Consider the following 22,303-nt stretch of genomic DNA (forward strand, 5'->3'; position numbering starts at 1 on the left):
GACCTGGGGAAACCTTTGCAAACCAGCGCAATTTTGAAAACTAAACACCTAGGGGAATCTAAGATGGGGTGACTTGTGGGGCTCTGACCAGGTTCTGTCACCCAGAATCCTTTGCAAACGTCAAAATTTGGCCAAAAAAACACTTTTTGCTCACATTTCGGTGACAGAAAGTTCTGGAATCTGACAGGAGCCACACATTTCCTTCCACCCAGCGTTCCCCCAAGTCTCCTGATAAAAATGGTACCTCTCTTGTGTGGGAAGGCCTAGCACCCACGAAAGGAAATGGCCCAAAACACAACGTGGACACATAACATTTTTCCACAGAAAACAGAGGTGTTTTTTACAAAGTGCCTACCTGTGGATTTTGGCCTCTAGCTCAGCCGGCACCTGGGGAAACCTAGCAAACCAGCACATTTTTGAAAACTAGACACCTAGGGGAATCCAAGATGGAGTGCCTTGTGGGGCTCTGACAAGGTTCTGTTACCCAGAATCCTTTGCAAACCTCAAAATTTGGCCAAAAAACACTTTTTCCTCACATTTCAGTGACAGAGAGTTCTGGAAGCTGAGGGAAGACACAAATTTCCTTCCACCCAGCATTCCCCCAAGTCTCCTGATGAAAATGGTACCTCACTTGTGTGGGTAGGCCTAGCACCCACAAAAGGAAATGGCCCAAAACACAACAGGACACATAACATTTTTCCACAGAAAATAGAGGTGTTTTTTACAAAGTGCCTACCTGTGGATTTTGGCCTCTAGCTCAGCCAAGACCTGGGGAATCCTTTGCAAACCAGCGCAATTTTGAAAACTAAACACCTAGGGGAATCCAAGATGGGGTGACTTTTGTGGCTCTGACCAGGTTCTGTTATCCAGAATCCTTTGCAAACCTCAAAATTTGGTGAAAAAAATACTTTTTTCTCAAATTTCAGTGACAGCAAGTTCTGGAATCTGACAAGAGCCACAACTTTTCTCCCACCCAGCGTTCCCCCAAGTCTCCCGATAAAATGGTACCTCACTTGTGTGGGTAGGCCTAGCACCCACAAAAGGAAATGGCCCAAAACTCGACATGGACACATCACATTAATCCACAGAAAATAGAGGTGTTTTTTACAAAGTGCCTACCTGTGGATTTTGGCCTCTAGCTCAGCCAAGACCTGGGGAAACCTTTGCAAACCAGCGCAATTTTGAAAACTAAACACCTAGGGGAATCTAAGATGGGGTGACTTGTGGGGCTCTGACCAGGTTCTGTCACCCAGAATCCTTTGCAAACGTCAAAATTTGGCCAAAAAAACACTTTTTGCTCACATTTCGGTGACAGAAAGTTCTGGAATCTGACAGGAGCCACACATTTCCTTCCACCCAGCGTTCCCCCAAGTCTCCTGATAAAAATGGTACCTCTCTTGTGTGGGTAGGCCTAGCACCCACGAAAGGAAATGGCCCAAAACACAACGTGGACACATCACATTTTTCCACAGAAAACAGAGGTGTTTTTTACAAAGTGCCTACCTGTGGATTTTGGCCTCTAGCTCAGCCGGCACCTGGGGAAACCTAGCAAACCAGCACATTTTTGAAAACTAGACACCTAGGGGAATCCAAGATGGAGTGCCTTGTGGGGCTCTGACAAGGTTCTGTTACCCAGAATCCTTTGCAAACCTCAAAAGTTGGCCAAAAAACACTTTTTCCTCACATTTCAGTGACAGAAAGTTCTGGAAGCTGAGGGGAGACACAAATTTCCTTCCACCCAGCATTCCCCCAAGTCTCCTGATGAAAATGGTACCTCACTTGTGTGGGTAGGCCTAGCACCCACAAAAGGAAATGGCCCAAAACACAACAGGACACATCACATTTTTCCACAGAAAATAGAGGTGTTTTTTACAAAGTGCCTACCTGTGGATTTTGGCCTCTAGCTCAGCCAAGACCTGGGGAAACCTTTGCAAACCAGTGCAATTTTGAAAAATAAACACCTAGGGGAATCTAAGATGCGGTGACTTGTGGGCTCTGACCAGGTTCTGTCACCCAGAATCCTTTGCAAACCGCAAACTTTGGTGAAAAAAACACTTTTTTCTCACATTTCAGTGACAGCAAGGTCTGGAATCTGACAAGAGCCACAACTTTTCTCCCACCCAGCGTTCCCCCAAGTCTCCTGATAAAAATGGTACCTCACTAGTGTGGGTAGGCATAGCGCCCACAAAAGGAAATGGCCCAAAACACAACATGGACACATCAAATTAATCCACAGAAAATAGATGTGTTTTTTACAAAGTGCCTACCTGTGGATTTTGGCCTGTAGCTCAGCCAAGACCTGGGGAAACCTTTGCAAATCAGCGCAATTTTGAAAAATAAACACCTAGAGGAATCTAAGATGGGGTGACTTGTGGGGTTCTGACCATGTTCTGTCACCCAGAATCCTTTGCAAACCTCAAAATTTGGTGAAAAAAACACTTTTTTCTCACATTTCAGTGACAGCAAGGTCTGGAATCTGACAAGAGCCACAACTTTTCTCCCACCCAGCGTTCCCCCAAGTCTCCAGATAAAAATGGTACCTCAACTGTGTGGGTAGGCCTACCGCCCACAAAAGGAAATGGCCCAAAACACAACATGGACACATCAAATTAATCCACAGAAAATAGAGGTGTTTTTTACAAAGTGCCTACCTGTGGATTTTGGTCTCTAGCTCAGCCAAGACCTGGAGAAACCTTTGCAAACCAGCGCAATTTTGAAAACTAAACACCTAGGGGAATCCAAGATGGGGTGACTTTTGGGGCTCTGACCAGGTTCTGTCACCCAGAATCCTTTGCAAACCTCAAAATTTGGTGAAAAAAACACTTTTTTCTCACATTTCAGTGACAGCAAGGTCTGGAATCTGACAAGAGCCACAAAAGTTCTTCCACCCAGCGTTCCCCCAAGTCTCCCAATAAAAATGGTACCTCATTTGTGTGGGTAGGCCTGGCACCCACGAAAGGAAATAGCCCAAAACACAACGTGGACACATCACATTTTTCCACAGAAAACAGAGGTGTTTTTTACAAAGTGCCTCCCTCTGGATTTTGGCCTCTAGCTCAGCCGGCACCTGGGGAAACCTAGCAAACCAGCACATTTTTGAAAACTAGACACCTAGGGGAATCTAAGATGGAGTGACTTGTGGGGCTCTGACCAGGTTCTGTTACCCAGAATCCTTTGCAAACCTCAAAATTTGGCCAAAAAACACGTTTTCCTCACCTTTCAGTGACAGAAAGTTCTGGAATCTGAGGGGAGACACAAATTTCCTTCCACCCAGCATTCCCCCAAGTCTCCTGATGAAAATGGTACCTCACTTGTGTGGGTAGGCCTCGCACCCACGAAAGGAAATGGCCCAAAACACAACGTGGACACATCACATTTTTCCACAGAAAACAGAGGTGTTTTTTACAAAGTGCCTAACTGTGGATTTTGGCCTCTAGCTCAGCCTGCACCTGGGGAATCCTAGCAAACCAGTGCATTTTTGAAAACTAGATACCTAGAGGAATCCAAGATGGGGTGACTTTTGGGGCTCTGACCAGGTTCTGTTACCCAGAATCCTTTGCAAACCTCAAAATTTGGTGAAAAAAATACTTTTTTCTCACATTTCAGTGACAGTAAGTTCTGGAATCTGACAAGAGCCACAACTTTTCTCCCACCCAGCGTTCCCCCAAGTCTCCCGTTAAAATGGTACCTCATTTGTGTGGGTAGGCCTAGCGCCCACAAAAGGAAATGGCCCAAAACACAACGTGGACACATCACATTAATCCACAGTAAATAGAGGTGTTTTTTACAAAGTGCCTACCTGTGGATTTTGGCCTCTAGCTCAGCCAAGACCTGGAGAAACCTTTGCAAACCAGCGCAATTTTGAAAACTAAACACCTAGGGGAATCCAAGATGGGGTGACTTGTGGGGCTCTGACCAGGTTCTGTTACCCTGAATCCTTTGCAAACCTCAAAATTTGGTGAAAAAACCACTTTTTTCTCACATTTCAGTGACAGCAAGGTCTGGAATCTGACAAGAGCCACAAAAGTTCTTCCACCCAGCGTTCCCCCAAGTCTCCCAATAAAATTGGTACCTCACTTGTGTGGGTAGGCCTAGCACCCACGAAAGGAAATAGCCCAAAACACAACGTGGACACATCACATTTTTTCACAGAAAACAGAGGTGTTTTTTACAAAGTGCCTCCCTCTGGATTTTGGCCTCTAGCTCAGCCGGCACCTGGGGAAACCTAGCAAACCAGCACATTTTTGAAAACTAGACACCTAGGGGAATCTAAGATGGAGTGACTTGTGGGGCTCTGACCAGGTTCTGTTACCCAGAATCCTTTGCAAACCTCAAAATTTGGCCAAAAACACTTTTTCCTCACATTTCAGTGACAGAAAGTTCTGGAATCTGAGGGGAGACACAAATTTCCTTCCACCCAGCATTCCCCCAAGTCTCCTGATGAAAATGGTACCTCACTTGTGTGGGTAGGCCTCGCACCCACAAAAGGAAATGGCCCAAAACACAACGTGGACACATCATATTTTTCCACAGAAAACAGAGGTGTTTTTTACAAAGTGCCTAACTGTGGATTTTGGCCTCTAGCTCAGCCTGCACCTGGGGAATCCTAGCAAACCAGTGCATTCTTGAAAACTAGATACCTAGAGGAATCCAAGATGGGGTGACTTTTGGGGCTCTGACCAGGTTCTGTTACCCAGAATCCTTTGCAAACCTCAAAATTTGGTGAAAAAAATACTTTTTTCTCATATTTCAGTGACAGCAAGTTCTGGAATCTGACAAGAGCCACAACTTTTCTCCCACCCAGCGTTCCCCCAAGTCTCCCGATAAAAATGGTACCTCACTTGTGTGGGTAGGCCTAGCGCCCACAAAAGGAAATGGCCCAAAACACGACATGGACACATCACATTAATCCACAGAAAATAGAGGTGTTTTTTACAAAGTGCCTAACTGTGGATGTTGGCCTCTAGCTCAGCGAAGACCTGGGGAAACCTTTGCAAACCAGCGCAATTTTGAAAACTAAACACCTAGGGGAATCCAAGATGGGGTGACTTGTGGGGCTCTGACCAGGTTCTGTTACCCTGAATCCTTTGCAAACCTCAAAATTTGGCAAAAAAACACTTTTTCCTCACATTTCGGTGACAGAAAGTTCAGGAATCTGAGAGGAGCCACAAATTTCTTCTACCCAGTGTTTCCCCAAGTCTCCCGATAAAAATGGTACCTCACTTGTGTGGGTAGGCCTAGCACCCACCAAAGGAAAGGGCCCAAAACACAATGTGGACACATCACATTTTTTCACAGAAAACAGAGCTGTTTTTTTACAAAGTACCTACCTGTTGATTTTGGCCTCTAGCTCAGCCGGCACCTGAGGAAACCTAGCAAACCAGCACATTTTTGAAAACTAGACACCTAGGGGAATCCAAGATGGGGTGACTTGTGGGGCTCTGACCAGGTTCTGTTACCCAGAATCCTTTGCGAACCTCAAAATCTGGCAAAAAAAACACTTTTTCCTCACATTTCGGTGACAAGAAGTTCTGGAATCTGGGAGGAGCCGAAAACGTCCTTCCACCCAGCGTTCCACCCAGTCACCCGATAAAAATGGTACCTCACTTGTGTGGGTAGGCCTAGCGCCCACAAAAGGAAAGGGCCCAAAACACAACGTGGACACATCACATTTATTCACAGAAAATAGAGGGTTTTTTTTCAAAGTGCCTACCTGTGGATTTTGGCCTCTAGCTCAGCCGGCACCTGGAGAAACCTAGCAAACCAGCACATTTTTGAAAACTAGACACCTAGGGGAATCCAAGATGGGGTGACTTGTGGGGCTCTGACCAGGTTCTGTTACCCAGAATCCTTTGCAAACCTCAAAATTTGGCCAAAAAACATGTTTTCCTCACCTTTCAGTGACAGAAAGTTCTGGAATCTGAGGGGAGACACAAATTTCCTTCCACCCAGCATTCCCCCAAGTCTCCTGATGAAAATGGTACCTCACTTGTGTGGGTAGGCCTCGCACCCACGAAAGGAAATGGCCCAAAACACAACGTGGACACATCACATTTTTCCACAGAAAATAGAGGTGTTTTTTACAAAGTGCCTACCTGTGGATTTTGGCCTCTAGCTCAGCCAAGACCTGGAGAAACCTTTGCAAACCAGCGCAATTTTGAAAACTAAACACCTAGGGGAATCCAAGATGGGGTGACTTTTGGGGCTCTGACCAGGTTCTGTCACCCAGAATCCTTTGCAAACCTCAAAATTTGGTGAAAAAAACACTTTTTTCTCACATTTCAGTGACAGCAAGGTCTGGAATCTGACAAGAGCCACAAAAGTTCTTCCACCCAGCGTTCCCCCAAGTCTCCCAATAAAAATGGTACCTCATTTGTGTGGGTAGGCCTGGCACCCACGAAAGGAAATAGCCCAAAACACAACGTGGACACATCACATTTTTCCACAGAAAACAGAGGTGTTTTTTACAAAGTGCCTCCCTCTGGATTTTGGCCTTTAGCTCAGCCGGCACCTAGGGAAACCTAGCAAACCAGCACATTTTTGAAAACTAGACACCTAGGGGAATCTAAGATGGAGTGACTTGTGGGGCTCTGACCAGGTTCTGTTACCCAGAATCCTTTGCAAACCTCAAAATTTGGCCAAAAAACACGTTTTCCTCACCTTTCAGTGACAGAAAGTTCTGGAATCTGAGGGGAGATACAAATTTCCTTCCACCCAGCATTCCCCCAAGTCTCCTGATGAAAATGGTACCTCACTTGTGTGGGTAGGCCTCGCACCCACGAAAGGAAATGGCCCAAAACACAACGTGGACACATCACATTTTTCCACAGAAAACAGAGGTGTTTTTTACAAAGTGCCTAACTGTGGATTTTGGCCTCTAGCTCAGCCTGCACCTGGGGAATCCTAGCAAACGAGTGCATTTTTGAAAACTAGATACCTAGAGGAATCCAAGATGGGGTGACTTTTGGGGCTCTGACCAGGTTCTGTTACCCAGAATCCTTTGCAAACCTCAAAATTTGGTGAAAAAAATACTTTTTTCTCACATTTCAGTGACAGTAAGTTCTGGAATCTGACAAGAGCCACAACTTTTCTCCCACCCAGCGTTCCCCCAAGTCTCCCGTTAAAATGGTATCTCATTTGTGTGGGTAGGCCTAGCGCCCACAAAAGGAAATGGCCCAAAACACAACGTGGATACATCACATTAATCCACAGTAAATAGAGGTGTTTTTTACAAAGTGCCTACCTGTGGATTTTGGCCTCTAGCTCAGCCAAGACCTGGAGAAACCTTTGCAAACCAGCGCAATTTTGAAAACTAAACACCTAGGGGAATCCAAGATGGGGTGACTTTTGGGGCTCTGACCAGGTTCTGTCACCCAGAATCCTTTGCAAACCTCAAAATTTGGTGAAAAAACCACTTTTTTCTCACATTTCAGTGACAGCAAGGTCTGGAATCTGACAAGAGCCACAAAAGTTCTTCCACCCAGCGTTCCCCCAAGTCTCCCAATAAAATTGGTACCTCACTTGTGTGGGTAGGCCTAGCACCCACGAAAGGAAATAGCCCAAAACACAACGTGGACACATCACATTTTTTCACAGAAAACAGAGGTGTTTTTTACAAAGTCCCTCCCTCTGGATTTTGGCCTCTAGCTCAGCCGGCACCTGGGGAAACCTAGCAAACCAGCACATTTTTGAAAACTAGACACCTAGGGGAATCTAAGATGGAGTGACTTGTGGGGCTCTGACCAGGTTCTGTTACCCAGAATCCTTTGCAAACCTCAAAATTTGGCCAAAAACACTTTTTCCTCACATTTCAGTGACAGAAAGTTCTGGAATCTGAGGGGAGACACAAATTTCCTTCCACCCAGCATTCCCCCAAGTCTCCTGATGAAAATGGTACCTCACTTGTGTGGGTAGGCCTCGCACCCACAAAAGGAAATGGCCCAAAACACAACGTGGACACATCATATTTTTCCACAGAAAACAGAGGTGTTTTTTACAAAGTGCCTAACTGTGGATTTTGGCCTCTAGCTCAGCCTGCACCTGGGGAATCCTAGCAAACCAGTGCATTTTTGAAAACTAGATACCTAGAGGAATCCAAGATGGGGTGACTTTTGGGGCTCTGACCAGGTTCTGTTACCCAGAATCCTTTGCAAACCTCAAAATTTGGTGAAAAAAATACTTTTTTCTCATATTTCAGTGACAGCAAGTTCTGGAATCTGACAAGAGCCACAACTTTTCTCCCACCCAGCGTTCCCCCAAGTCTCCCGATAAAAATGGTACCTCACTTGTGTGGGTAGGCCTAGCGCCCACAAAAGGAAATGGCCCAAAACACGACATGGACACATCACATTAATCCACAGAAAATAGAGGTGTTTTTTACAAAGTGCCTAACTGTGGATGTTGGCCTCTAGCTCAGCGAAGACCTGGGGAAACCTTTGCAAACCAGCGCAATTTTGAAAACTAAACACCTAGGGGAATCCAAGATGGGGTGACTTGTGGGGCTCTGACCAGGTTCTGTTACCCTGAATCCTTTGCAAACCTCAAAATTTGGCAAAAAAAACACTTTTTCCTCACATTTCGGTGACAGAAAGTTCAGGAATCTGAGAGGAGCCACAAATTTCTTCTACCCAGTGTTTCCCCAAGTCTCCCGATAAAAATGGTACCTCACTTGTGTGGGTAGGCCTAGCACCCACCAAAGGAAAGGGCCCAAAACACAATGTGGACACATCACATTTTTTCACAGAAAACAGAGCTGTTTTTTTACAAAGTACCTACCTGTTGATTTTGGCCTCTAGCTCAGCCGGCACCTGAGGAAACCTAGCAAACCAGCACATTTTTGAAAACTAGACACCTAGGGGAATCCAAGATGGGGTGACTTGTGGGGCTCTGACCAGGTTCTGTTACCCAGAATCCTTTGCGAACCTCAAAATCTGGCAAAAAAAACACTTTTTCCTCACATTTCGGTGACAAGAAGTTCTGGAATCTGGGAGGAGCCGAAAACGTCCTTCCACCCAGCGTTCCACCCAGTCACCCGATAAAAATGGTACCTCACTTGTGTGGGTAGGCCTAGCGCCCACAAAAGGAAATGGCCCAAAACACAACGTGGACACATCACATTTATTCACAGAAAATAGAGGTTTTTTTTTCAAAGTGCCTACCTGTGGATTTTGGCCTCTAGCTCAGCCGGCACCTGGAGAAACCTAGCAAACCAGCACATTTTTGAAAACTAGACACCTAGGGGAATCCAAGATGGGGAGACTTGTGGGGCTCTGACCAGGTTCTGTTACCCAGAATCCTTTGCAAACCTCAAAATTTGGTGAAAAAAATAATTTTTTCTCACATTTCAGTGACAGCAAGTTCTGGAATCTGACAAGAGCCACACCTTTTCTCCCACCCAGCGTTCCCCCAAGTCTCCCGATAAAAAAGGTAAGTCACTTGTGTGGGAAGGCCTAGCGCCCACAAAAGGAAATGGCCCAAAACACAACATGGACACATCAAATTAATCCACAGAAAATAGAGGTGTTTTTTACAAAGTGCCTATCTGTGGATTTTGGCCTCTAGCTCAGCCGGCACCTGGGGAAACCTTTGCAAACCAGCAAATTTTTGAAAACTAGACACCTAGGGGAATCCAAGATGGGGTGACTTGTGGGGCTCTGACCAGGTTCTGTTACCCAGAATCCTTTGCAAACCTCAAAATTTGGTGAAAAAAATAATTTTTTCTCACATTTCAGTGACAGCAAGTTCTGGAATCTGACAAGAGCCACACCTTTTCTCCCACCCAGCGTTCCCCCAAGTCTCCCGATAAAAAAGGTACCTCACTTGTGTGGGAAGGCCTAGCGCCCACAAAAGGAAATGGCCCAAAACACAACATGGACACATCAAATTAATCCACAGAAAATAGAGGTGTTTTTTACAAAGTGCCTATCTGTGGATTTTGGCCTCTAGCTCAGCCGGCACCTGGGGAAACCTTTGCAAACCAGCAAATTTTTGAAAACTAGACACCTAGGGGAATCCAAGATGGGGTGACTTGTGGGGCTCTGACCAGGTTCTGTTACCCTGAATCCTTTGCAAACCTCAAAATTTGGCAAAAAAACACTTTTTCCTCACATTTCGGTGACAGAAAGTTCAGGAATCTGACAGGAGCCACGAATTTTCTTCCACCCGGCGTTCCCCCAAGTCTCCTGATAAAAATGGTACCTCACTTGTTCTGGGTAGGCCTAGCACACACGAAAGGAAAGGGCCCAAAACACAACGTGGACACATCACATTTTTTCACAGAAAACAGAGCTGTTTTTTACAAAGTGCCTAACTGTGGATTTTGGCCTCTAGCTCAGCCTGCACCTGGGGAATCCTAGCAAACCAGTGCATTTTTTAAAACTAGATACCTAGAGGAATCCAAGATGGGGTGACTTTTGGGGCTCTGACCAGGTTCTGTTACCCAGAATCCTTTGCAAACCTCAAAATTTGGTGAAAAAAATACTTTTTTCTCACATTTCAGTGACAGCAAGTTCTGGAATCTGACAAGAGCCACAACTTTTCTCCCACCCAGCGTTCCCCCAAGTCTCCCGATAAAATGGTACCTCACTTGTGTGGGTAGGCCTAGCGCCCACAAAAGGAAATGGCCCAAAACACGGCATGGACACATCACATTAATCCACAGAAAATAGAGGTGTTTTTTACAAAGTGCCTACCTGTGGATTTTGGCCTCTCGCTCAGCCAAGACCTGGGGAAACCTTTGCAAACCAGCACAATTTTGAAAACTAAACACCTAGGGGAATCTAAGATGGGGTGACTTGTGGGGCTCTGACTAGGTTCTGTCACCCAGAATCCTTTGCAAACCTCAAAATTTGGTGAAAAAAACACTTTTTTCTCACATTTCAGTGACAGCAAGGTCTGGAATCTGACAAGAGCCACAACTTTTCTCCCACCCACCGTTCACACAAGTCTCCCGATAAAAATGGTACCTCACTTGTGTGGATAGGCCTAGCGCCCACAAAAGGAAATGGACCAAAACACAACATGGACACATCAAATTAATCCACAGAAAATAGAGGTGTTTTTTTACAAAGTGCCAACCTGTGGATTTTGGCCTCTAGCTCAGCCAAGACCTGGGGAAACCTTTGCAAACCAGCGCAATTTTGAAAACTAAACACCTAGGGGAATCTAAGATGGGGTTACTTGTGGGGCTCTGACCAGGTTCTGTCACCCAGAATCCTTTGCAAACCTCAAAATTTGGCCAAAAAAACACTTTTTGCTCACATTTCGGTGACAGAAAGTTCTGGAATCTGACAGGAGCCACAAATGTTCTTCCACCCAGCGTTCCCCCATGTCTCCCGATAAAAATGGTACCTCACTTGTGTGGGTAGGCCTAGCACCCACAAAAGGAAATGGCCCAAAACACAACGTGGACACATCACATTTTTCCACAGGAAACAGAGTTGTTTTTTACAAAGTGCCTACCTGTGGATTTTGGCCTCTAGCTCAGCCGGCTCCTGGGGAAACCTAGCAAACCAGCACATTTTTGAAAAGTAGACACCTAGGTGAATCTAAGATGGAGTGACTTGTGGGGCTCTGACCAGGTTCTGTTACCCAGAATCCTTTGCAAACCTCAAAATTTGGCCAAAAACACTTTTTCCTCACATTTCAGTGACAGAAAGTTCTGGAATCTGAGGGGAGACACAAATTTCCTTCCACCCAGCATTCCCCCAAGTCTCCTGATGAAAATGGTACCTCACTTGTGTGGGTAGGCCTCGCACCCACAAAAGGAAATGGCCCAAAACACAACGTGGACACATCACATTTATTCACAGAAAATAGAGGTGTTTTTTACAAAGTGCCTACCTGTGGATTTTGGCCTCTAGCTCAGCCGGCACCAGGGGAAACCTAGCAAACCAGCACATTTTTGAAAACTAGACACCTAGGAGAATCCAAGATGGGGTGACTTGTGGGGGTCTAACCAGGTTCTGTTACCCAGAATGCTTTGCAAACCTCAAAATTTGGCCAAAAAACACTTTTTCCTCACATTTCAGTGACAGAAAGTTCAGGAATCTGAGGGGAGACACAAATTTCCTTCCACCCAGCGTTCCCCCAAGTCTCTTGATGAAAATGGTACCTCACTTGTGTGGGTAGGCCTAGCACCCACAAAAGGAAATGGCCCAAAACACAACGTAGACACATCACATTTTTTCACAGAAAACAGAACTGTTTTTTACAAAGTGCCTAACTTTGGATTTTGGCTTCTAGCTCAGCCTGCACCTGGGAAAACCTAGCAAACCAGTGCATTTGTGAAAACTAGATACCTAGAGGAATCCAAGACGGGGTGAATTGTGGGGCTCTGATCAGGTTCTGTTACCCAGAATCCTTTGCAAACCTCAAAATGTGGTTAAAAAAAAACATTTTTCTCACATTTCAGTGACAGCAAGTTCTGGAATGTGACAAGACCCACAACTTTTCTCCCACCCAGCGTTCCCCCAAGTCTCACAATAAAAATGGTACCTCACTTGTGTGGGTAGGCCTAGCACCCACAAAAGGAAATGGTCTAAAACAAAACGTGGACATATCACATTTTTTCACAGAAAACAGAGCTGTTTTTTTACAAAGTACCTACCTGTTGATTTTGGCCTCTAGCTCAGCCGGCACCTGAGGAAACCTAGCAAACCAGCACATTTTTGAAAACTAGACACCTAGGGGAATCCAAGATGGGGTGACTTGTGGGGCTTCGACCAGGTTCTGTTACCCAGAATCCTTTGCAAACCTCAAAATTTGGCAAAAAATACACTTTTGCCTCACATTTCGTTGACAGAAAGTTCTGGAATCTGAGAGGAGCCACAAGTTTCCTTCCTCCCAGCGTTCCCCCACGTCTCTTGATAAAAATGGTACCTCACTTGTGTTGGTAGGCCTAGCGCCCACGAAAAGAAATAGCCCAAAACACAACGTGGACACATCACATTTTTCCACAGAAAACAGAGGTGTTTTTTACAAAGTGCCTTGCTGTGGATTTTGACCTCTAGCTCAGCCGGCATCTGGGGAAACCTATCAAACCTGCACAGTTTTGAAAACTAGACACCTAGGGGAATCCAAGATGGAGTGACTTGTGGAGCTCTGACCAGGTTCTGTTACCCAGAATCCTTTGCAAACCTCAAAATTTGGCCAATGAAACACTTTTTCCTCACATTTCGGTGACAGAAAGTTCAGGAATCTGAGAGGAGCCACAAATTTCTTTCCACCCAGCATTCCCCAAATTCTCCCGATAAAAATGGTACCTCATTTGTGTGGGTAGGCCTAGCGCCCACGAAAGGAAATGGCCCAAAACACAACGTGGACACATCACATTTTTCCACAGAAAACAGAGGTGTTTTTTACAAAGTGCCTACCTGTGGATTTTGGCCTCTAGCTCAGCAGGCACCTGGTGAAACCTAGCAAACCAGCACATTTTTGAAAACTAGACACCTAGGGGAATCCAAGATGGAGTGACTTGTGGGGCTCTGACAAGGTTCTGTTACCCAGAATCCTTTGCAAACCTCAACATTTGGCCAAAAAACACTTTTTCCTCACATTTCAGTGACAGAAAGTTCTGGAATCTGAGGGGAGACACAAATTTCCTTCCACCCAGCATCCCCCCAACTCTTCTGATGAAAATGGTACCTCACTTGTGTGGGTAGGCCTTGCACCCACAAAAGGAAATGGCCCAAAACACAACGTGGACCCATCACATTTTTCCACAGAAAACAGAGGTGTTTTTTACAAAGTACCTAACTGTGGATTTTGGCCTCTAGCTCAGCCTGCACCTGGGGAATCCTAGCAAACCAGTGCATTTTTGAAAACTAGATACCTAGAGGAATCCAAGATGGGGTGACTTTTGGGGCTCTGGCCAGGTTCTGTTACCCAGAATCCTTTGCAAACCTCAAAACTTGGTGAAAAAAATACTTTTTTCTCACATTTCAGTGACAGCAAGTTCTGTAATCTGACAAGAGCCACAACTTTTCTCCCACCCAGCGTTCCCCCAAGTCTACAGATAAAAATGGTACCTCACTTGTGTGGGTAGGCCTAGCGCCCACAAAAGGAAATGGCCCAAAACGCAATATGGACACATCACATTAATCCACAGAAAATAGAGTTGTTTTTTACAAAGTGCCTACCTGTGGATTTTGGCCTCTAGCTCAGCCAAGACCTGGGGAAACCTTTGCAAACCAGCTCAATTTTGAAAACTAAACACCCAGGGGAATCTAAGATGGGGTGACTTGTGGGGCTCTGACCAGGTTCTGTCACCCAGAATCCTTTGCAAACCTCAAAATTTGGCCAAAAAAACACTTTTTCCTCACATTTCGGTGACAGAAAGTTCTGGAATCTGACAGGAGCCACAAATGTTCTTCCACCCAGCGTTCCCCCAAGTCTCCCAATAAAAATGGTACCTCACTTGTGTGGGTAGGCCTAGCACCCACGAAAGGAAATGGCCCAAAACACAACGTGGACACATCACATTTATTCACAGAAAATAGAGGTGTTTTTTACAAAGCGCCTACCTGTGGATTTTGGCCTCTAGCTCAGCCGGTACCAGGGGAAACCTAGCAAACCAGCACATTTTTGAAAACTAGACACCTAGGAGAATCCAAGATGGGGTGACTTGTGGGGCTCTAACCAGGTTCTGTTACCCAGAATGCTTTGCAAACCTCAAAATTTGGCCAAAAAACACTTTTTCCTCACATTTCAGTGACAGAAAGTTCAGGAATCTGAGGGGAGACACAAATTTCCTTCCACCCAGCGTTCCCCCAAGTCTCCTGATGAAAATGGTACCTCACTTGTGTGGGTAGGCCTAGCACCCACAAAAGGAAATGGCCCAAAACACAACGTAGACACATCATATTTTTTCACAAAAAATAGAGGTGTTTTTTACAAAGTGCCTACCTGTGGATTTTGGCATCTAGCTCAGCCGGCACCTGGGGAATCCTAGCAAACCAGCGCATTTATGAAAACTAGATACCTAGAGGAATCCAAGATGGGGTGACTTTTGGGGCTCTGACCAGGTTCTGTTACCCAGAATCCTTTGCAAACCTCAAAATGTTGAGAAAAAAACACTTTTTCCTCACATTTCGGTAACAGAAAGTTCTGGAATCTGAGAGGAGCCACAAATTTCCTTCCAGCCAGCGTTCCCCCAAGTTTCCCGATAAAAATGGTACCTCACTTGTGTGGGTAGGCCTAGCTCCCACAAAAGGAAATGGCCCAAAACACAACATGAACACATCACATTAATCTACAGAAAATAGGTGTTTTTTTACAAAGTGCCTACCTGTGGATTTTGGCCTCTAGCTCATCCAAGACCTGGGGAAACCTTTGCAAACCAGCGCAATTTTGAAAACTAAACACCTAGGGGAATCTAAGATGGGGTGACTTGTGGGGCTCTGACCAGGTTCTGTCACCCAGAATCCTTTGCAAACCTAAAAATTTTGCACAAAAAACACTTTTTCCTCACATTTCGGTGACAGAAAGTTCTGGAATCTGACAGGAGCCACAAATGTTCTTCCACCCAGCGTTCCCCCAAGTCTCCCAATAAAAATGGTACCTTACTTGTGGGGGTAGGCCTAGCGCCCACGAAAGGAAATGGCCCAAAACACAACGTGGACACATCACATTTTTCCACAGAAAACAGAGGTGTTTTTTACAAACTGCCTACCTGTGGATTCTGGCCTCTAGCTCAGCCGGCACCTGGGCAAAACTAGAAAACCAGCGCATTTTTAAAAACTAGACACCTAGGGGAATCCAAGATGGGGTGACTTGTGGGGCTCTGACCAGGTTCTGTTACCCTGAATCCGTTGCAAAACTCAAAATTTGGCAAAGAAACATTTTTTCCTCACATTTCGGTGATAGAAAGTTCAGGAATCTGAGAGGAGCCACAAATTTCCTTCTACCCAGTGTTTCCCCAAGTCTCCCGATAAAAATGGTACCTCACTTGTGTGGGTAGGCCTAGCACACACAAAAGGAAAGGGCCCAAAACACAACGTGGACACATCATATTTTTTCACAGAAAACAGCTGTTTTTTAAAAAGTGCCTACCTGTGGATTTTGGCCTCTAGCTCAGCCGACACCTGAGGAAACCTAGCAAACCAGCGAATGTTTTTAAACTAGACACCTAGGGGAATCCAAGATGGGGTGACTTGTGGGGCTCTGACCAGGTTCTGTTACCCAGAATTCTTTGCGAACCTCAAAATCTGGCAAAAAAAAAACCTTTTCCTCACATTTCGGTGACAATAAGTTCTGGAATCTGGGAGGAGCCGAAAACGTCCTTCGACCCAGCGTTCCACCCAGTCACCCGATAAAAATGGTACCTCACTTGTGTGGGTAGGCCTAGCGCCCACAAAAGGATATGGCCCAAAACAGAATGTGGACATATCACATTTATTCACAGAAAATAGAGGTGTTTTTTACAAAGTGCCTACCTGTGGATTTTGGCCTCTAGCTCAGCCGGCACCAGGGGAAACCTAGCAAACCAGCACAATTTTGAAAACTAGACACCTAGGAGAATCCAAGATGGGGTGACTTGTGGGGCTCTGACCAGGTTCTGTTACCCAGAATGCTTTGCAAACCTCAAAATTTAGCCAAAAAACACTTTTTCCTCACATTTCAGTGACAGAAAGTTCTGGAATCTGAGGGGCGACACAAATTTCCTTCCACCCAGCGTTCCCCCAAGTCTCCTGATGAAAATGGTACCTCACTTGTGTGGGTAGGCCTAGCACCCACAAAAGGAAATGGCCCAAAACACAACGTAGACACATCAAATCTTTTCACAGAAAACAGAACTGTTTTTTACAAAGTGCCTAACTTTGGATTTTGGCTTCTAGCTCAGCCTGCACCTGGGAAAACCTAGCAAACCAGTGCATTTGTGAAAACTAGATACCTAGAGGAATCCAAGATGGGGTGAATTGTGGGGCTCTGATCAGGTTCTGTTACCGAGAATCCTTTGCAAACCTCAAAATTTGGTTAAAAAAAAACATTTTTCTCACATTTCAGTGACAGCAAGTTCTGGAATGTGACAAGAGCCACAACTTTTCTCCCACCCAGCGTTCCCCCAAGTCTCCCAATAAAAATGGTACCTCACTTGTGTGGGTAGGCCTAGCACCCACAAAAGGATTGGTCCAAAACACAACGTGGACATATCAAATTTTTTCACAGAAAACAGAGCTGTTTTGTACAAAGTGCCTACCTGTGGATATTGTCCTCTAGCTACGGCACCTGGGATAACCTAGCAAACCAGCGCATTTCTGAAAACTAGACACCTAGGGGAATCCAAGATGGGGTGACTTGTGGGGCTTCGACCAGGTTCTGTTACCCAGAATCCTTTGCAAACCTCAAAATTTGGCAAAAAATACACTTTTGCCTCACATTTCGTTGACAGAAAGTTCTGGAATCTGAGAGGAGCCACAAGTTTCCTTCCTCCCAGCGTTCCCCCACGTCTCTTGATAAAAATGGTACCTCACTTGTGTTGGTAGGCCTAGCGCCCACGAAAGGAAATAGCCCAAAACACAACGTGGACACATCACATTTTTCCACAGAAAACAGAGGTGTTTTTTACAAAGTGCCTTGCTGTGGATTTTGACCTCTAGCTCAGCCGGCATCTGGGGAAACCTATCAAACCTGCACAGTTTTGAAAACTAGACACCTAGGGGAATCCAAGATGGAGTGACTTGTGGAGCTCTGACCAGGTTCTGTTACCCAGAATCCTTTGCAAACCTCAAAATTTGGCCAATGAAACACTTTTTCCTCACATTTCGGTGACAGAAAGTTCAGGAATCTGAGAGGAGCCACAAATTTCTTTCCACCCAGCATTCCCCAAATTCTCCCGATAAAAATGGTACCTCATTTGTGTGGGTAGGCCTAGCGCCCACGAAAGGAAATGGCCCAAAACACAACGTGGACACATCACATTTTTCCACAGAAAACAGAGGTGTTTTTTACAAAGTGCCTACCTGTGGATTTTGGCCTCTAGCTCAGCAGGCACCTGGTGAAACCTAGCAAACCAGCACGTTTTTGAAAACTAGACACCTAGGGGAATCCAAGATGGAGTGACTTGTGGGGCTCTGACAAGGTTCTGTTACCCAGAATCCTTTGCAAACCTCAACATTTGGCCAAAAAACACTTTTTCCTCACATTTCAGTGACAGAAAGTTCTGGAATCTGAGGGGAGACACAAATTTCCTTCCACCCAGCATTCCCCCAACTCTCCTGATGAAAATGGTACCTCACTTGTGTGGGTAGGCCTTGCACCCACAAAAGGAAATGGCCCAAAACACAACGTGGACCCATCACATTTTTCCACAGAAAACAGAGGTGTTTTTTACAAAGTACCTAACTGTGGATTTTGGCCTCTAGCTCAGCCTGCACCTGGGGAATCCTAGCAAACCAGTGCATTTTTGAAAACTAGATACCTAGAGGAATCCAAGATGGGGTGACTTTTGGGGCTCTGGCCAGGTTCTGTTACCCAGAATCCTTTGCAAACCTCAAAACTTGGTGAAAAAAATACTTTTTTCTCACATTTCAGTGACAGCAAGTTCTGTAATCTGACAAGAGCCACAACTTTTCTCCCACCCAGCGTTCCCCCAAGTCTACAGATAAAAATGGTACCTCACTTGTGTGGGTAGGCCTAGCGCCCACAAAAGGAAATGGCCCAAAACACAATATGGACACATCACATTAATCCACAGAAAATAGAGTTGTTTTTTACAAAGTGCCTACCTGTGGATTTTGGCCTCTAGCTCAGCCAAGACCTGGGGAAACCTTTGCAAACCAGCTCAATTTTGAAAACTAAACACCCAGGGGAATCTAAGATGGGGTGACTTGTGGGACTCTGACCAGGTTCTGTCACCCAGAATCCTTTGCAAACCTCAAAATTTGGCCAAAAAAACACTTTTTCCTCACATTTCGGTGACAGAAAGTTCTGGAATCTGACAGGAGCCACAAATGTTCTTCCACCCAGCATTCCCCCAAGTCTCCCAATAAAAATGGTACCTCACTTGTGTGGGTAGGCCTAGCACCCACGAAAGGAAATGGCCCAAAACACAACGTGGACACATCACATTTATTCACAGAAAATAGAGGTGTTTTTTACAAAGTGCCTACCTGTGGATTTTGGCCTCTAGCTCAGCCGGTACCAGGGGAAACCTAGCAAACCAGCACATTTTTGAAAACTAGACACCTAGGAGAATCCAAGATGGGGTGACTTGTGGGGCTCTAACCAGGTTCTGTTACCCAGAATGCTTTGCAAACCTCAAAATTTGGCCAAAAAACACTTTTTCCTCACATTTCAGTGACAGAAAGTTCAGGAATCTGAGGGGAGACACAAATTTCCTTCCACCCAGCGTTCCCCCAAGTCTCCTGATGAAAATGGTACCTCACTTGTGTGGGTAGGCCTAGCACCCACAAAAGGAAATGGCCCAAAACACAACGTAGACACATCATATTTTTTCACAAAAAATAGAGGTGTTTTTTACAAAGTGCCTACCTGTGGATTTTGGCATCTAGCTCAGCCGGCACCTGGGGAATCCTAGCAAACCAGCGCAATTTTGAAAACTAAACACCTAGGGGAATCTAAGATGGGGTGACTTGTGGGGCTCTGACCAGGTTCTGTCACCCAGAATCCTTTGCAAACCTCAAAATTTTGCCAAAAAAACACTTTTTCCTCACATTTCGGTGACAGAAAGTTCTGGAATCTGACAGGAGCCACAAATGTTCTTCCACCCAGCGTTCCCCCAAGTCTCCCAATAAACATGGTACCTTACTTGTGGGGGTAGGCCTAGCGCCCACGAAAGGAAATGGCCCAAAACACAACGTGGACACATCACATTTTTCCACAGAAAACAGAGGTGTTTTTTACAAACTGCCTACCTGTGGATTCTGGCCTCTAGCTCAGCCGGCACTTGGGCAAAACTAGAAAACCAGCGCATTTTTAAAAACTAGACACCTAGGGGAATCCAAGATGGGGTGACTTGTGGGGCTCTGACCAGGTTCTGTTACCCTGAATCCGTTGCAAAACTCAAAATTTGGCAAAGAAACATTTTTTCCTCACATTTCGGTGATAGAAAGTTCAGGAATCTGAGAGGAGCCACAAATTTCCTTCTACCCAGTGTTTCCCCAAGTCTCCCGATAAAAATGGTACCTCACTTGTGTGGGTAGGCCTAGCACACACAAAAGGAAAGGGCCCAAAACACAACGTGGACACATCATATTTTTTCACAGAAAACAGCTGTTTTTTAAAAAGTGCCTACCTGTGGATTTTGGCCTCTAGCTCAGCCGGCACCTGAGGAAACCTAGCAAACCAGCAAATTTTTTTAAACTAGACACCTAGGGGAATCCAAGATGGGGTGACTTGTGGGGCTCTGACCAGGTTCTGTTACCCAGAATCCTTTGCGAACCTCAAAATCTGGCAAAAAAAAAACCTTTTCCTCACATTTCGGTGACAATAAGTTCTGGAATCTGGGAGGAGCCGAAAACGTCCTTCGACCCAGCGTTCCACCCAGTCACCCGATAAAAATGGTACCTCACTTGTGTGGGTAGGCCTAGCGCCCACAAAAGGATATGGCCCAAAACACAATGTGGACACATCACATTTATTCACAGAAAATAGAGGTGTTTTTTACAAAGTGCCTACCTGTGGATTTTGGCCTCTAGCTCAGCCGGCACCAGGGGAAACCTAGCAAACCAGCACAATTTTGAAAACTAGACACCTAGGAGAATCCAAGATGGGGTGACTTGTGGGGCTCTGACCATGTTCTGTTACCCAGAATGCTTTGCAAACCTCAAAATTTGGCCAAAAAACACTTTTTCCTCACATTTCAGTGACAGAAAGTTCTGGAATCTGAGGGGAGACACAAATTTCCTTCCACCCAGCGTTCCCCCAAGTCTCCTGATGAAAATGGTACCTCACTTGTGTGGGTAGGCCTAGCACCCACAAAAGGAAATGGCCCAAAACACAACGTAGACACATCAAATCTTTTCACAGAAAACAGAACTGTTTTTTACAAAGTGCCTAACTTTGGATTTTGGCTTCTAGCTCAGCCTGCACCTGGGAAAACCTAGCAAACCAGTGCATTTGTGAAAACTAGATACCTAGAGGAATCCAAGATGGGGTGAATTGTGGGGCTCTGATCAGGTTCTGTTACCGAGAATCCTTTGCAAACCTCAAAATTTGGTTAAAAAAAAACATTTTTCTCACATTTCAGTGACAGCAAGTTCTGGAATGTGACAAGAGCCACAACTTTTCTCCCACCCAGCGTTCCCCCAAGTCTCCCAATAAAAATGGTACCTCACTTGTGTGGGTAGGCCTAGCACCCACAAAAGGATTGGTCCAAAACACAACGTGGACATATCAAATTTTTTCACAGAAAACAGAGCTGTTTTGTACAAAGTGCCTACCTGTGGATATTGTCCTCTAGCTACGGCACCTGGGATAACCTAGCAAACCAGCGCATTTCTGAAAACTAGACACCTAGGGGAATCCAAGATGGGGTGACTTGTGGGGCTTCGACCAGGTTCTGTTACCCAGAATCCTTTGCAAACCTCAAAATTTGGCAAAAAATACACTTTTGCCTCACATTTCGTTGACAGAAAGTTCTGGAATCTGAGAGGAGCCACAAGTTTCCTTCCTCCCAGCGTTCCCCCACGTCTCTTGATAAAAATGGTACCTCACTTGTGTTGGTAGGCCTAGCGCCCACGAAAGGAAATAGCCCAAAACACAACGTGGACACATCACATTTTTCCACAGAAAACAGAGGTGTTTTTTACAAAGTGCCTTGCTGTGGATTTTGACCTCTAGCTCAGCCGGCATCTGGGGAAACCTATCAAACCTGCACAGTTTTGAAAACTAGACACCTAGGGGAATCCAAGATGGAGTGACTTGTGGAGCTCTGACCAGGTTCTGTTACCCAGAATCCTTTGCAAACCTCAAAATTTGGCCAATGAAACACTTTTTCCTCACATTTCGGTGACAGAAAGTTCAGGAATCTGAGAGGAGCCACAAATTTCTTTCCACCCAGCATTCCCCAAATTCTCCCGATAAAAATGGTACCTCATTTGTGTGGGTAGGCCTAGCGCCCACGAAAGGAAATGGCCCAAAACACAACGTGGACACATCACATTTTTCCACAGAAAACAGAGGTGTTTTTTACAAAGTGCCTACCTGTGGATTTTGGCCTCTAGCTCAGCAGGCACCTGGTGAAACCTAGCAAACCAGCACGTTTTTGAAAACTAGACACCTAGGGGAATCCAAGATGGAGTGACTTGTGGGGCTCTGACAAGGTTCTGTTACCCAGAATCCT

This window comes from Pleurodeles waltl, chromosome 6 (genome assembly GCF_031143425.1).
Source record: "Pleurodeles waltl isolate 20211129_DDA chromosome 6, aPleWal1.hap1.20221129, whole genome shotgun sequence".
Taxonomy (NCBI): Eukaryota; Metazoa; Chordata; class Amphibia; order Caudata; family Salamandridae; genus Pleurodeles; species Pleurodeles waltl.